This window comes from Mus musculus, chromosome X, assembly GCF_000001635.26.
Source record: "Mus musculus strain C57BL/6J chromosome X, GRCm38.p6 C57BL/6J".
Classification (NCBI taxonomy): domain Eukaryota; kingdom Metazoa; phylum Chordata; class Mammalia; order Rodentia; family Muridae; genus Mus; species Mus musculus.
The window spans coordinates 53,042,957-53,059,554 of NC_000086.7; the positions used below are offsets into that span (position 1 = coordinate 53,042,957).

The 16,598-nt window shown below is 45.0% G+C and overlaps 1 long non-coding RNA gene and 7 other non-coding genes across 9 annotated transcripts; all 8 read right to left on the minus strand.

The window, feature by feature from the left end:
• Window positions 1-5,040: 5,040 nt before the first annotated feature.
• Mir450b (microRNA 450b) lies at window positions 5,041-5,122 on the minus strand. The gene has a single exon (NR_030498.1). It is a non-coding gene; the product is annotated as a microRNA 450b (primary transcript).
• A 75-nt stretch (window positions 5,123-5,197) lies between these two features.
• Window positions 5,198-5,288, minus strand: Mir450-1 (microRNA 450-1). Its single transcript, NR_029963.1, has one exon. It is a non-coding gene; the product is annotated as a microRNA 450-1 (primary transcript).
• A 54-nt stretch (window positions 5,289-5,342) lies between these two features.
• Mir450-2 (microRNA 450-2) lies at window positions 5,343-5,411 on the minus strand. Its single transcript, NR_030274.1, has one exon. It is a non-coding gene; the product is annotated as a microRNA 450-2 (primary transcript).
• A 1,035-nt stretch (window positions 5,412-6,446) lies between these two features.
• Window positions 6,447-6,531, minus strand: Mir542 (microRNA 542). The gene has a single exon (NR_030264.1). It is a non-coding gene; the product is annotated as a microRNA 542 (primary transcript).
• A 3,624-nt stretch (window positions 6,532-10,155) lies between these two features.
• On the minus strand, window positions 10,156-14,234 carry C430049B03Rik (RIKEN cDNA C430049B03 gene). 2 transcript variants are annotated; one of them, NR_038185.1, is made up of 4 exons: window positions 14,042-14,234; window positions 13,702-13,813; window positions 13,186-13,208; window positions 10,156-12,534 (listed from the first exon to the last, which is right to left on the minus strand). It is a non-coding gene; the product is annotated as an RIKEN cDNA C430049B03 gene (long non-coding RNA). The 2 variants fall into 2 exon arrangements; NR_038184.1 differs by having other exon boundaries at window positions 12,900-13,208.
• Window positions 10,299-10,397, minus strand: Mir351 (microRNA 351). Its single transcript, NR_029776.1, has one exon. It is a non-coding gene; the product is annotated as a microRNA 351 (primary transcript).
• Window positions 11,028-11,098, minus strand: Mir503 (microRNA 503). The gene has a single exon (NR_030275.1). It is a non-coding gene; the product is annotated as a microRNA 503 (primary transcript).
• Mir322 (microRNA 322) lies at window positions 11,299-11,393 on the minus strand. The gene has a single exon (NR_029756.1). It is a non-coding gene; the product is annotated as a microRNA 322 (primary transcript).
• Window positions 14,235-16,598: the final 2,364 nt, after the last annotated feature.

The following is a 16,598-nucleotide window of genomic DNA, read 5'->3' on the forward strand; positions in this document are numbered from 1 at the left end:
TCTAGCAGAGGACTAGAGTCTACATAGAGTGGCCCACAACTGCCTGTAATGCCAGCCTCTGTCGGGGGAATCTGCTGCCTCTAGCCTCGGCAGACACCTGCATTCATATGTATTCATATGCCTTCAGCCACACAAGCACATACACAAATACATCAATTAAAAATAAAAATCACTCTGAAACTAAAATAAAATATTGAACAAATCAAAGTTCCCCAAATGCCAGTCTTTTAGGATCAGGGAGTAAGGGTGCCTGCTACGAAGCCCGAGGAGCTGAGTTCGATTTCCTGAGTGAATGATGGAAGGAGGAAGGAGTACCCCCAGATTTCTTCTGTGGCCTCCACAAGTGCCACATGCACACGCATGCACTTGTTCACACAATGTAAACAAAATGCAACCGAAAAAACAAACAAACAAGGGGTTGGACAGATGGCTCAATAGCACTTATTGCTCTTACAGAGGACCTGGGTTTTGTTCCCACCTCCAACATGGTGGCTCACAGACATCAGAAACTCCAGTTCAAGGGGATTCAATGCCTTCTTCTGACCTCAGCAGGAGCCAGGCATATACATGGTGCACATATATATATGTGGGTAAAAACAGCTATAAAATAAAATAAAATAATTTTTTTTTAAAAATTGAAAAGTCCCCAAACCCCAAAACAAAACTCTTTGGCTTTTCGATTTTTACTGACAATGAACAGGGATGATTTCAAATCTGGACATTTAGAAGGAATGTGTTATTATTCTTCTGGGTAATCTTCACCCAGAGATTGTTTTTAGTCGTCCTTATAGTAGCAAATCTTTTATTACTTGACAGGCACCACTGTTCCATCTAGCCCTTATGCAGCAGGAAAGCAGGTCTGGAAAGAACACCTTGGTTCCTTTCCATATTTGGACCCAGAATGGAGCCTACCACAGAAAGTGCTTGGTCGGCTACACTACAGCTATGTATCCCTCCACTTTCCTGACCTCAGAAATTAAGCAAGACCAACCTGCTTAGTCCTTGGACAGGAGAGCATGGCAGTTATGTTTGTTGAATGAACGAATAAAGTAGTTTTGTTTTTGGGTGTTTGTTTGTTTGTTTGTTTGTTTTTCGAGACAGGGTTTCTCTGTATAGCCTTGGCTGTCCTGGAATTCACTTTGTAGACCAGGCTGGCCTTGAACTCAGAAATCTGCCTGCCTCTGCCTCCCAAGTGCTGGGATTAAAGGTGTGGGCCACCACTGCCGGGCTATAAAGTAGTTTTTAAAAGAAGTCTAAACCACATTGTAGCAACTGACAGAGACAGTGGAGTTGACCACAGGGCAGCTTCTGTCTGGGGACTCAGTTTCTCCCTTTCCCCCATTTTCCCCTCTCTCGTTCCTAACCCTCTCTCTGCTTTCTCTCCCTCCCTCTCGAATCTCTACTCTCTATCATTGCCACTGTCCTCTGTGCCATTTGTCTTTCTGTCCTATGGTGGTGAGCAAGATAGACCACTTTGTCAAATCTTCATTCTATAAAAGAGGAAACTGAGGCAAGAATTCAGAGATGAGAAGGAGGACTCTGCTAGATACAATTCTACAGGTAAAAACTGCCCCCCAAAAGAGAGATTCTCTGATTCAGTATTTAATGGACAGATACAAATCTAAAGACAGGCATGGTGATTTGGGCCTTTAATCCCAGCACTGGGAGGCAGAGGCAGGGGGATCTCTGAATTCGAGGCCAGCCTGGTTTAAATAGCAAGTTCAAGACTAGCCAGAGCTACATTGTGAGATCCTGTTTCAAAATCCTCAAAACAGCACAACTACCACCACCACCACCACTACCACCACCTATTCGTAGCAAGTACACTGACTAGCTAGGCTACGGTCACATGAACTGATTCTAGGCCAATCAATAGAAAAAGGAAAAGGTGTTAGGATTGTCTGCTGGAGTCCTGTGGGAGAGGCTTGGCTATTTACTATGACTGACAGTTTTTCCAGAGTCTCATGATTATGATCGGGGAGGGATATATTATGAAGGCAAAGAGCCCCTTCCCAAACTGTTACAAGACCTGGAGGCTAGAGCCTTGGCAGCAGTAACAGATGGAAAGCCAAATGTCTGGAGTTGGGGGCCTGAATTCTCCCCTCGGGATGAAGCTGGCCTGGTAGGAGCTGGAGAAGCCCAAGACAAATACAAAAGTTGGAAATGGTCTTTGAGAGCCTAGCTGCTTTTTTTTTCTTTTTAATCTGCCCTTCTTTGAATAGAGAAACTGCTGTAAATTTATCTCTCACTACTGAATCAAGTCTGCATTCTGGGAATTCGTGCCATCGTTTTCTGGGGGCATTTTGCACTCCCCACTCCCCAAGATACAGTTCCACCCTCAGGGTATAGCCCAGCCCGAATTTGGAAACTGGATTTGTCCTTGACAGGTTCCTCCAGACGCTCCTGACTGCTCTGTGACAGAAGCCATCTGTTCCTGCCTCTGCCTGTGCCCCTGTCATCTTCCTCTGCTTGAAATTCACTCCCTCATTTTCTCTGGCCCTTCCAGCCCCACCCACCTTTGAAGGTGTTCCTCAAGTCCCACATGCCTCCCACTGTCTTCTAAAGTCACCCCTGTCTGTCCTTTAGGTCCAGTGTATTATAGTAGAAAAAGGCCTGTAGATCAAGACTCAAGTTGGCCACCAGTTCTTTGCAAGACTTAGCTGGGAGTTATTTCCTCTCCCTGCAACTGCATTTCCTCTTCTGAGCACCGAGGGAGGACTGGTTTGTTAGAAAGGGAAACCCTCCCCCCTTCTGCACCACCCCCACTCCGGGGGCCGCTTGGCATCCTCCCAACTAAGAGGCATGCTGTCTCCATCCGCCACATTCTAGGATATTCTGATTCGGAAATGCAAGTCTCCACTTTAGTCCACTGCTAAATGAGAGAGCCTGGAGCTCAGTGATTAAATTGATGGAGTTATTACTTTCTCCGCCCCAGAGGTGAGACTTCCCATTTCAGGAAGGGTCCCACCTTGGCTCTTCTCCCTTTTCATAATCCTTGCCTAGCAAGGACCAGAGTGAGGTTTATGTGGAAGGAGGTCGCTTTCATCATTCAGGGTAGAAGGAAGTTTTCTGTGAGATTGGGCCTGGCATGGAAGAAGGTCACAAGACCCTGCCTATTTCTGCTTTCAACCATACAGAGCAAGGGATTTGTGCATCCAAAGTCTCTCTGGCTCCGGTTCATCTTAACTCCCACTTCTCTCCTATCCTCCCTTCCCAGGAAAAATGTTTCTAACTAAATGTGGCAGAGTCAAATGTTTATGAAAAACCCATTGCCAAGGATATGTCTGGCTGTGTGGTTGCTCTAAAGCAGACGGGTGGGGCGTGAGGCTCTGTGGGATGAATGATCTCCCAGTACCTTTGTGAATGACTGCATCTCTCCCACTGCACTAGGTCTGCTTGAGGGAATATACGGATTTTGCTACAGTGCTTTAGCTCTTGGGGGAGAGTTTTCCTGGAGTGTTTATAAATGGCTCAGAGTGGACTCTAGCTCCTCTTCTAATGTGTCAAATCTGAGAAACATTAATAAAGCCTTTAGGAGGGGATAGCAAGATGGCTCAGTGGGTAATGGAGCTTGCCCCTTAGCTAAGGGACCTGAGTTCAATCCCAGGAATCTACATGGTGGAAGGAGGAAACTGACTCCCACACGTCCTGTGATGTCCACAAGTGAGTCAGAGTGCACATAGCCCTCCACCTCACATACCCACAAATGCCAATAAAATGGCACAACAGTAACAAAATCCCAAGAAACCAAAAATACTCCTGAGAGGAACCAGTCAAACCATGGTTGTACTAAGTCCCCAGATATAGTTCCATCTCTCTTACTAAGAAAGAAGAGGGAAAGCTGAACTGGGAGGTCTCCTGTACTCAAAGGAACATCCAGGGATTTAGATGGATGGACAGTAGATGGGGAACTACAGCCAGTTGCTGGCATCTGTCATTCATGAGTGGGCCTTCTGGAAGGTCTTTCCCTGGCTCAGGCATTTCCCAAACTAGCCAGTGTGTCTTGAGGCCAGGAGCAATCATCCAAGTGCCACCTTCCTGAATTGCTCCTGGGAGAAAATAAGCCCCTTTCAACTCTCTCTGTGTTTAGAGTGTTTGATTAGATAAGAGCCATCGGTCTGCTTAGCAGTCACTGGTATTACTCTGTGTGGACCCAGAGGTTTGAGAGAGGCTCTCACTACAGAGTGAGAGCAAACACCCTCCCCCAGCTCCTGGAGCTCTGATTACAAGGCTTGAGCTACCACACCTGGCCGTTACAGTTGTGTTTTTATTTTATTTCTTTCTTTTAGTGTGTGATGTTTGTGTGTGTAAATGTGTTTTTATACTTGGACATGTGTGTGAATGCATAGAGGCCAGGAGTCAACCTCAGATATCATTCCGCAAGAGATCCCCACCTTGGTTTTTTGAGACAAGGTCTCTCACTGGGACCTGGGGCTCCCCAATTCAGTTAGATTCCTAAGGATCTACCTCCCGAAAACTCAAATATAATTATCAGTTTTTAAAAAGTGTATTTGAGTCTTTTGCGCACATGTACGTATGAAGGGCAGACCTTATGGTGGTCCTGTAGGCTTTTCCTAGACAAGTTGGAAAGTGTGGTCTAGGCCAACCACTGCCTGCATAGAAATCTTTCTCTATACATGGGTCAGGGTTTCACGATTAAAAAAAAAAAAAAATCAGTGTAAAGCCAAGTATGTGGCACTTGCCATTAATTCCAGCACTCTGGGAGGCAGAGGCAGGCAACTAGTTCTCTATGAGAGTGAGGCCAGCCTCACTATATACTGAGGCTATAGCCACAGTTAATTACATTAGGTGACCTTGTTTCAAGTCCCACCCCACCCTCCAAAATCAATGTAGACTCTAGTACTAAAATAAAATAAGTTTATTCTTTTGCTATAAAAGAAAAACATTTTGTTTACACAATAATTGGTAAAAAAAAACAATAAAAATATAAAGACAACAATAAACATCACCTGTAATACCAGAGACATAAGTTCTGTTCAAGTTTTGTCATGTTTCTTCCTAGTCTTCCCCCCATATATTGATACAAAATTATGCATGCAAAATGTTCCCAATACGCTTATGTTATGTATTCAGGAACATACTGCAAAAATAATTCTGTATCTGATTCCTATTATAAAAACAAACCATAAACAACTATGGTTAGACTTGCAGCTTCTTTCTTCCAACCTTTTGCCTGTGTATTGACACAAAGCTATTTATGCAAAATGTTCCCAATATAATTATAGCACATATTAGGAACACATCGCAAAAACAGCTCAGTATCTCTCTTTGGTCACTGGTGGTGCTACAGCTTGGAGGTGACTGTCCATATGATGGATGCAGAACCATGAATGCAAAGCATCCCCAATATACTCATAGTACATATTAGGAACACATCGCAAAAATAGTTCAGCATCTTGGTTTGCCTTTCTCCTTCCTCTATCATTCAACCACAGCATCAGTCCCCAGCATATTTGTTCAATAACATTAAAGCACAACTCAGGATAACTATAATATTTTGATCTGTTCTCTTAGCCTTATATCTGTATATTGATCCCATGTATGTAAAATTAAAACGGAGAAGAAAATATTTTGCATGTTTATCATTAAACGCTTTTTATTAGTGTTTGTGGCACATCTTTATGTCACAAAAATTATTTTCAGAAATATCAATCTTAATGATAGCATCCTATCACATTGTCTTAGAAGAGCATATTTTATTTATGCAACCCTTTACTATTAATAAGTCATTTTATCCTCAAAATGACTGAAGTGAAGGGAGGTGGTAACCCCAGTGACATAGATGGTGAGGCAAATGAGCCACAGATGCAGATTCCTCCTGGCAGGCCTAGAGAGTGATTTAAAGCCAGCATGAGCAAGTTAGTGAGGCCTAGTCTCAAAAAAAAAAAAAAAAAAAAGAATTGCAAGCAGGTATGATGGCATACACTTATAATGCCAGCCCTTGGGAGGGGGAATTAGGAGGGGAAGGAATTCAACATGAGCCTCTGCTACACAAGTTTGAGTCTGGGTAACATAAGATCTTGCCTCAAAAATAAATAAATAAATAAATAAATAGTAATAAACATCCTGATGTTTTTTCATTTTCCGTGACTTTCCGTGGCTTGTATATTTATCTTCATGGCTATTTATATGACTCCACATTTTTAAGGTAACCTGTTTTTCTAAAGCTTACAGCTAATGTTTTTCTTGTTTGAGGAAAAACATAGTTTTAATATTTTAGCCTATATATAAAACCATATGTCCTGTCTAGGCTTCAGTGGACTGAATAGAAATGCAAATTAATAAAACCCTTCTCATTCTATAAAAACACAACCCATACCCTCCCCCACTCCATGGCAACCCCTTTCCTCCTTGCCTAGGGCTCAGTCCTCTCCTGACCTCTCATCTCTGTAATACTCACCCCACCAATTCTTAGGAAGAGGAGTGGCTCCCAGACCTTTCAGTTATCAATCTGTCACAAGGGCACAGTGGTATCTCGTGACATGATGATCCCCGAGACGTCTGAGATCCCTGCATGTGTAACCTCAAATTTCTGGATCTCCCAGTACCCTTAAAGACCTTTTAGCGAGTAGCATTTCACAATGGGACACAAATCAAAGCACAACAAAACAAAGAAACAGCAAAACTGTGAAGATGGGGAAAAAAAAACAAAACAAATAAGCAGCTAACCAACCTACTACAAATTCTGTTTTTAAAAAGTCTCTTTGTTTTGCAGTTTCTTTCCAGTTTCTACTCTACTTTCAGCCACCAGAGTTAGTGTAATTCTGTGGCCTTGATTTTTAAAAGCTTGTTATCTTAAGAATGTTTCTAAGTTTCTAGGTAGTTTTTATGATTATTCACAATGACTAAAAACGTTCTTTTGAGGATGCCACTAAATTAATCTCTATGGTTAGTTCATATTTGCTCCCTTAATTTACTTGAGTCTATAGAAAGGATCAAAGCTTTAAAGTGAATTCACTTTACAATTTTTAAGCTTGTACACATTGAATCATGCATGGGTAGGTGACTTACAGTCATTACTTAATCATGAAGTCAATCTTGAGCCTCAGTTAGGAAGTGTCCAGCAGTTAGACTCTCACTCGTCCTTCTTAGGACTAGACAGTTTCAACTAGACCTTTTCTAACCAAACACACTAGTTCAGCTCCATTTTCTGTCCTAATCACTATGGTGTAAGCTTCTGATGGCCAGGCAGGAATGTTACCTGGCACAGCATGAAGTCTGCATGATGCAGTTTCCCAGGTTTCATCTTCAGAATCCTCAGGTCTCTCGAAACTTTGTCTGCCTTACTTATCTCTCAAAGTTGTAAACAACAAATCTATGAAAGCAGTTGGGGCCGTAAGTGAACAGAGGAAATGAAGGCAAGTGCTGAGATGAGGATTGTAAAGATTTGGTTTCTAGGGCACAAACATTCTGCCTTCACTCTGCAGAGTGGAGGTGGGGGAGGGGTAGCAAAAGACCCGAAGGAAGGAGTCAGGCTGCAAAGCAAGCAGTATTCCCAGCCCCCAACAATGCCCCCGACTTGGAGCTGGGGAGGGGAGCGGGAGGGGGGGAGTGCGGCGGAGGGGGCGGGAGGGGGGCACGCTTTTCAATTTTCACCACTTGCTCCGAAGACAGAGCTCAAGAGTAAAGGGGAGTGCTCCAAGGCTGAGGGACCACAGGAAATGGAAATCGTTAGAGGCTCCTCCCACAAGGCTCTAAGCCCCTTTAAACTTGAGGAGGATATCAATTGTGGACCCAGTGCAGGAAACAGATGAGTGAAATATTAGGACAGAGCCAGGAGATCCTAGCTCAATGGATGGGCATAAGGCAGGCTGAACTGGGCCTCGGAGATACAGATTTGCTATGATTGGTGTATACATACTGTGTTTCGTTTTAAGAGGCATACAATAACTCTACATAAAGATGAACGTATAAGTTTCTGGCATCATGAGAAATGCTTCTGGACAACGGGAAAATAGATCTCTAGAAATTAATGTTAACTTGGTAATGCCCACAGCTCAAGTCTTTTGATCTCTATCAATATATATTCATTGATCTTCCTGAAGCATACTTTTTGAACCTATTTGTATTTTTTTTTTAATCTGCACCGTCTCTCAGGAAATCTGCCTATTAATTAATTTATGTCGTGTAGATTCATCATGTTTCCCTTGCTGTTCCCTCCTCCTCAATGGATTGACAGGTATGGTGCTTTAGAATAATCAGTAAAATAATGGGCATTGCAGAGTCCTTCTTGGGTGTTTGTTTAATTGGACAGTTGCCCATGTTACTGGACATCAAAAGCAACACAGAATTATTTGGTCTCCCAGCACTGGAGTGTATCCAAATGTTTTCCTGTTTAGGATTCAACTTTTCTCCTTGTCTGCGTGCATGCATAAATGCTTTACACAATTACATTTGCTGACTTTTTCTGTGGCCCTGGTTATTGGCATCTAGTTTTTCCAAGTAACATTGACACACATCTGTTCAAATCAATTGACGCTTCTATCAGGACTGACTCATTTGGTGGAAAAAACAAGTTTACATGCCAACTGGAACAAAGGAGCCTAGATTTGGGGGAATAGCAGGAAAAATGAAAACGGTGGGGCCGGATTATTTGACTTACAGATCATAAAACACTTTCCAATAACATTTTAAAAAGGTATACAATATTACACTAGTGACTGGTTATATACTGTACCCCCCTAGTTGGGTGGTTTTCAATATCTAGTGTGGTAAAACGCATATAAATTACAGTTTTTGAAAGATGATTGTACTTTCTTGGAACAGGAGTCTTCTGTGTCCACATCCCCAAGATTGTTGATGTAGTGTTCCCTTGTTGGAAAACCAAACCAAACCAAACCAATATGGCTAGCAGAAGATGCCTTCAGAAGTATTCCTGTTATTAAAATTGTTACAAAATTATGTTCAATTCTAGTGTATCACAATAACCTGAATATCTTGTCCTACAACTTACAGAAATGTCAGAGTTTAGATTTAGAGCCAGGCTAAGCTTTTCATAGTTTTAAGAGCCATGTCTGTCTAGTAACCTTTTACAATGCCACGTGCACACAGCTTCCTCACTAACAAATAACATGTGTTGGGGGAAAAAAAACGGAGAAAACAATGGAGAGGTGCCTCTTTGAATGTGGTAATGGAGGATCAATTAATCAGCCGACCATAAATTGAATCACTTTATACAAGTCTCCCACACATTATCATGCACATTTAGCAATGTTTGAAAAACAATTTAAAAGAATACCTTAGGGAGTTGTTAAAGGGAATTTATAATCTGGAACGAATTGCCATCTTCTTAATTGACATAGAAGTGTTTGGCTAAAATATTGCTTTATTCACATTTTGCCCTTGGAAGAAAATCGAAGCACATCATAACTTCGACTAGGCAAATAAAGGTGCGAAGAGCATTTCAAATCAAAAAAGGGCACCACGCAGCCAGGTGCTATGTGGATGAGCTCAATTTTGGCGCCCTTGGGCACCTTGGGCTAATGGCATCTTAGATTCTTAGTCAGTGGCCTTAAACCTGGATCATTTGCTCCTCTGCTCTAAAGTCCCCAACCCACCTGAATCTCACTTGAATCTTGCAGGCACCCACTGGAAGCAGCCAGATGGCGCAGGCCAGATTCTTCTGGGTGAGTGGGGGCCTTCAGTGAGCCCCGGCGCTCTTCCTCTGGCATAAGGCAAAGCCCTGTTGAACAGTGGAGATGGAGAAGGGAAGTTGGTGAGGGAGAATAGGAAGTCTCAAAGTGCCCCTCCTCCAACCCTGCGCATAGGAACGCGGGGCGCCTGAACCTGTTAGCCATTTGTCTTGGGGATTCCGGGCCAGAGGGGCCCTGCCAAGGGGAGGGGTGAGGCAGGAGCTGGGGGGCGTGGCTTCAAGAAGCCAAGGAGATGGGGGCAAGGCGTGGCTTAAGTTCCAAGGGGTTTCAGTGCTCCTGGGAGCCAGGGGGTCCTTGGGGGCCCAACGGGACCCAAACCACCTCCCACACCTTGTTCAAACGCAAAGGAGTCTGGGAGAAAGGCATTTGGTGGCTAGAGCTAGACTCCCAGGCTCACAAGGCCTCCTCTAACTGTACCTTTTATGGGGGCCTGCACCCAGTCCCTGGGGAAGATGACAAGCAGTTCATACAGACCAGAAGGGTGTGTGTACATGTATTTTATTTCTTTTTAATAAGACAAAGCAGCACGATTTCACCCACACTCCGTTTTCCAACAGTCCTTTACATGCCTATACTCCAGATTATGGAAAGTGATTTTCACAGGAAAAGTACAGTCTTGCTCCAGAAGTTTAACACTCTTCTCCAGTTCCCAGGCGCCTCTTGACCTGTTTTTTTTTTTCACTCCAGGCTCAAAGGGCTCCTCAGGGAAACGGAGGTGCCATGATTAATCACAGCAGAGTTTGGGATGTCACAAAGCAGCCATTTTCTCAGAGACTTCTAGGCAGTGACAAGGGTGTCCCCATGTCCCCACTGCCATGTAGAATTGTGTGATGACTTTGGGAAAGGGGGATAAATGGGGACTAGAAATGCAGAGCCTCACTGAGGCTTCCTGTTGGGCCATTGCCTCTCATTGTACCACCTGGGGGTCCGCACCAGCAAGACACGAAGAGATCCAGGGACACTCCCACGGACCCCTTAATCTTTCCTAAACTGCAAAGAGAAATGGGGACTTTCTCAAGTCATCCTTCCTGCCCTTCAGAACCCTTCTTATTCCTTTTGGAAGGACCCCTTCTCCATTTTGTTGTTGAGGACTTAGGACAAATTTTCTTGTTTCGCTCTTGTGGGTGGTATACTACTTGATGACCAGGAAGTGCTTTTTTTTTTTCCCAGTTGATTCACTTTTACCTGAGCAGCAAGTGAGGCGCTAACAACACACTTTCAGTCACACCCAGTCAGAGTCACAGATCAGCAACTCTAGTTGGGAGCTGTTCTAGAGTCTCCCTCCCATGGGGCCTATGCTGCAGGCTAACCGAAACTTACCTGGTGGGTGTGCCCATGTGGAAGACCCAGACTTACCCAGGCAGTGGAAACAATACTCCAGGGCACCAAACACTCACTGCAGTACTGTTCCCGCTGCTAGGGCACGACTGAGTGGGATGGGCTGAGTACAGGATGCCTTGTCCCTTCTTCAAGTGAATTGCCACCTTGCTATTCACACCCACCCAGGCCCTTGGACTGTGTAGAGTGACCCTCACTAGACTAAGCCCCTGCCCTCCCACCTACCTGCTTTAGGGCTTTTAGTAGAACCCACACAGGTCTGTTCAGCAGGTCCCCACCTTCTACATTCCCCACGAAGGGGTGTTGCAGCGCTTCATGTTTTGAACCTTGGCAATACTCCAAAACATGAATTGCTGCTGCAGCCCTTCGGAGTCAACGAGGGTGGGGGCCGCTCTGGGGTACCTGCGAAGGAAGAAAGTCTCTGTGATTTCCAGGATCTGCTGGTGAGGCAAAGGGTGTACTGTTGGAAAGCAGGGTGTGGTGGATAGTGGGGAGGAGGAGACTCTTACCTCAGAAAGTAGATGAAAAGTGGGATTAAATAAACTGAGACAATTTGGTAACATCTGGATCACTCTTGCCAGCTCCAAAGTCTTGGTGAAACTTCCTGCTACCTTGTATAAGTCTCATTTATTGTCCCCGGGTTTTGATCATTTATTGGAAATTGGTGCAAGGAACTTTTGATAATCAAAAAAAAATCCCTCTGGGTAGTCCCAGTTGGTTTTACTGAATACTATAGGCATGGAATAGACTTGTCTAGTAGTTTCCTCCGTTCTTACAGTAATCACCTCGTCATTAGTTATTTTTAAGGACAAAGCATGAGAATGTTCTAGATGAAACATACATTCCTGGATGTTCTCATACATTGCTGGCTACTCAAGCTTATTTATAAAGACATTTGTTACCATCGACATCAAATCACAAATCAAGAACTTTAAATAAATGACATCCTTAAATACTTGATGTTAAATACAAATCACTCCTTCTTAAGCCACGCCACTGAAAATCTTGTCTTGAAATGGCCGGCACTGTGCGCTCTCCTCAGCTCCCACTGTTGCTTTTCAAAATGGACACACATGAGCAACAAGTTACATTCATTTCCTTGTTTAAACAAAGCATTCAGGAAAGCACAAAAACCATCCTTTAGTCCTTAACCACAAACCTAATAACTAAAACAACAAAACTACAGTGCCTTTGAAAGCAAAAAACATTCTGTATACAAATTTCCTGTATTCTCATTTAAAATTATGTCCGTTTTTCGAAACTAGTACAATGAATGCTGGGTCCTTTTAATTAATTAATAAAATATACAGAGTATGTAATTAAACTAAATACAAAATTCCTAACATAACAGATAATGATCCAGTGCTAACATATGCATTGCTTAGGTCATGATAAATAAAGCCATTAATAATAACAGCCCCACTCCTTAAGTTGGAATGAAAATTCCGTCTTTTCTTGGCTATATTACAAGTCATTTTTACATGGACACGGAATTGTGGAGGAAAAAACCATCGATGGTCACCTTTAAAAAGAGGAGAGAGAAAAGCCGTGTTTAGTAAAGATACAATTATACTTTAAAGATACGTATTTTTCTCCCAATTTAACTTTATGTCCCACACAAATGTCACATCAGAGATTGCAATTCCTCTTAATTTAACATTTCCTTAGTTGACTACTCATAAAAACAAAATTCATTCGAGATAACATCATCAAAAACGAAGGTCTTACTAGATAATTTTGTTAACGAATACACTGGAATCAAATTCATCTCTAGATTATCCTTCATCCATTTCTTTTCTTCCCATCACTCTACAACGACTTATATCCTTAAAAAGCCATCTCACTCCCTGGGTTTGTGTATTTCCCCTTGGGCTTAACTTTACTTACGAAAAGAGAGCACAAAGAGATGTCTGGTCACTTCTAGAGAGGGTCATTCGCTGATACAATAGACAAAGAATCAATACTTTAGGGTTACCATGGCCCCACCCACTTCAGAACCACGACGGGTCAAAATGGCCCCACCCACTTCAGAACTGCGAAGGGTTTGGCCAAATGATTTAAGAGCCAAAGACTAAGCCTCTTCCTCTCTTCCCAGTTGAGAACGTTTTGTCTTTTAATGTTGCAGATGCCATGCGCCCCCACACCCAAAACATGATGCACAGGTCCTCCGCACCTTCCAGCCAAACTTTTCCAATACTGGAAAAAAAAAAAAAACAACTAAACAACCTTGAAAAGTTTTAATTAGCGAGAGACAATGGAAAACGAATTTTACGGTTCTTTCCAGGACATTCTTTACTGCTTACAAATGAGTGGCCCAAAGTCCCATTTACAGTCTGTCAAAACTAGTTGCTCCCCACCCTGGCAAGGCTGACAGCCTGAGGCTGCCCGCCCCTCACTCATTTCTCTCTCCCCACCCCTCCCCGTTTACTCTTCTCAGTCCACTTTCTGAGAAGTTCCCTGGCCACACTCACTTGCTAGACATTTTAAAGATCTGTCCTCCCCCCACCACGACCCCCGGACACGCTTTCCACCCCCACACCCCACCCAGCGCGACGCATAACATTTTTTTGAGAATTATCCCCGTATCTGTTACAGTCTGTAGTGACCAGAGACATAGTTGGGGGCGGGGGGAGGCGGGCCAAAAAGTTCCCTTCCCCCTCGTTTTTTTCTTTTTTAGATTCTAAGTCACCTCTCACTCCACTCGAAAATGGCGCCGAAATCGTAGAACTTCTTAAATTTCATTGTAAGCTTTTTGCAAAGGTTTCTGGGATTTTCCTGCGAAGCTGCTCCTCAGCGTCGACCTAGAAAACAAGCCGGGGAAGCTAGAGAGAGGAAGGAAAAGGCGGGCGGGGAGGCGGACAGACAGACGGACAGCGAGAGAGAAAGGGCGGAGGGGTGTGGCGAGGTTGTGAGGTTAGAAGAGCGAGTCGCGGAGACTTGGGAGGGCGCGAGGTGGCGGTGGTGCGGGACATCGAGGGACAGAGGGACGGACAGCCGGGGAACCGGGGTTCGCGGGGCGAGGGGCTCACAGAGAGGCGTGGCGGAGAAGAACCGGAGCCGGGACGGAGCTGGGCTGGAACCGGGCTGGAATCGGGCTGGAACCGGGCTGGAATCGGGCTGGAATCCGGCTGGAATCGGGTTGGAGCGGTGCTGGAGCCGGCGGAGCTGGCGGAGTTGGGCTGGAGCCGAGCGCACCCCAAGAGGCGAGCGGGAGCAGCCAGCGCCCAGTGGTCCGCAGCAGCCCTAGAAAAAGCCGGCCCGGGGGGCGTGGCCATGCGCTGCTCCGCGCCCCGCCCAACCATTCGCCCGCTCGCTCGGAGGCCCCGGAGCGGAAGGGGGGAGGGGGGAGGCCGTGCGGACACGCAGAGCCACAGCCTTGGCCTGCAGCCAGGAAGGGCCGGGAAGGACACGGGGAGCCTGGAGTGGCCACGTACAGAGAGCCTCATAGCCGCGGGTGCAGGAGACAAAAACCAGGGAGAAAGGGGAAAGGGGAAAAGCGGGAAGGGAAGCAACCAAGCTCCAGCTCAAAGACCCATGCCACAAATGACACTCTAAAGTCACTAGGGCCCAAGTCTTTGGGGCTACCAGGAGGGTACAGGGCGGCTAAGCCAAGCCTCTTAGGACTATTTTTCTTGGGGGTGCCTGAAACAGGATGAGGAAACAAGGGACCCTCAGATTGCAGAAGGGAAGTGCTAGGCGCGCGAGTGTGCCCAGGCTCTGTTGAGTCTTCTGTGCTCTGGCCTCTCTGCCAAACTCTCCCTCAGGTAGAGGACTCCCTTAGGTCCTGGCGGTCCACTTTAGGGGTGGGCATGACACTGAGGCAGGGAACGACAGTTTACTTATACATGTCCAGTCCAAGAAGGAAAGTCTTTACTACTTAAGTTTTGAGTCTGGAGTAGGGAAAGAAAGGGAGTCTTTCTTCTGTATGCTGGATATCTTTAGGGACGGCGCTGTTTACCAGGGAGGTATGAGAACGGTGTTGAAGTTAATAGCAGGGTGTCCAGGGTGACAAGAACTGTGCCTAAGTGTAAAGAGATGAAGTATAAGAGTGATTATGATTTTCAAATGATGCCGCTGACCCAGACAGGCACTCAGAGAGAAGGGGGAACGGGAATGGATTTCAAGGAGCTAACATGAGGTTGCATCTGGGTGGGGAGTCAATAGTCTTTCATTGCACCGCGTTCGCAACTTTCTTGTATATTTGCAAAACGTCACAATAACACAAAGCTGGAAAAACCAGGCATGGTAGCACATGGACCAGTAGAGTCCAGCACTCGGAGGAGGCAGGAGAAACAGAAGTTTAAGGGCGTCCTTGGCTACATAGCAAGTTCGAGGACAGTCTGAGCTTTGTGAAAGACTCAAAAAAAAAAAAAAATCTGGGAGAAATCCCTTATAAAATAGAGCCTGGATGTTAAAAAATAAATAAATAAACTCAGCGTCTCTCTTCCCACCTTTCTTGGGTTGCAGACATCTTTGAGAGAGTGGGATGTAAACTCAGATAGGATTTGGACGGGAAGGGTTTCGCTGGCCTGCAGCAGCTTACACACCCGGGCTCCAAAAGAGACCACAGGGGCAGGTGGAGTGCTGGGTACAAGGCGCTATGTGGGAGCTACTTAGCGCGTTCACTCCGTGACTCTGAAGGAGAGGCTGTTGCCTTAGCAGCTCTTGGCTAAACCTCTACTCCAGCCACCTCTTGTCTAGTCTGGGACTTAGTGGGTTCCTTGGCGCCCTTGACTAGCGAGGACATCTGGGCGTCTGCGAATATCCAGCAGTTGAGCAGCACGCTGGTAGCTGCGGTGCAGCCGCGGGGTCCTCCATGCTCCCAGAGTCAAGCCTAAGTTTTATTTCAGAGGGTAGAAGGCGTGCGGGATAGTTTGGAACCTCAGGAGGGAGCGGGGACAACTACAACAAAACCCACCAGGTGTCAAGAAAAAAAAAGGGGGGGGGGCAATTGCAAAACGGGTAACACATGCGAAAACGGCAGGCAGATACTAAAATCACGGATTCTGAATTCCGCGGTGCTCAGCGCTGCAGTTTCTTGCGCTACTCAACTCTCGCTGTATTTCTATATTTTTACTGTGATACTTCTTCGAGGTTGATCTCATAATCGTGAGTTTTGCGAAAATGATCGCAAAGTTTCAAGGCTTTGCTACAATCGTGTGACCTTAGGCTGATGACTGGGGCTTATTTTCGTTGTTTTTGTTTTGTTTTGTTTTTCTTTCTGGGTTTGGAGGGTGAGAAGACAGGAGGGTAGAGTCTTTCAGGATCTGTAAAACTGTGGGGAGAAATTAGCCAAAAAGATTTTTACAGAACAAGATTTTCTTTTCAGGAAAGAGCTCTCTCTCTCTCTCTCTCTCTCTCTCTCTCTCTCTCTCTCTCTCTCTCTCTGTTCTACGGATAATTTCAGATAGTTTCAGTGTGCACTTAAAACTATTATTAGGACCTACAATTTTTCTATTAATATCTTCACAACACTTTGTGGACCAGACTGAAAGTTTGCCGACCAGCCAGGCGTGACTGACCACGCGGCGACTAAATCCTCGGCTAGATCATTCATAGAGCTCCAGTGTCCTTGGGCTGCGATGC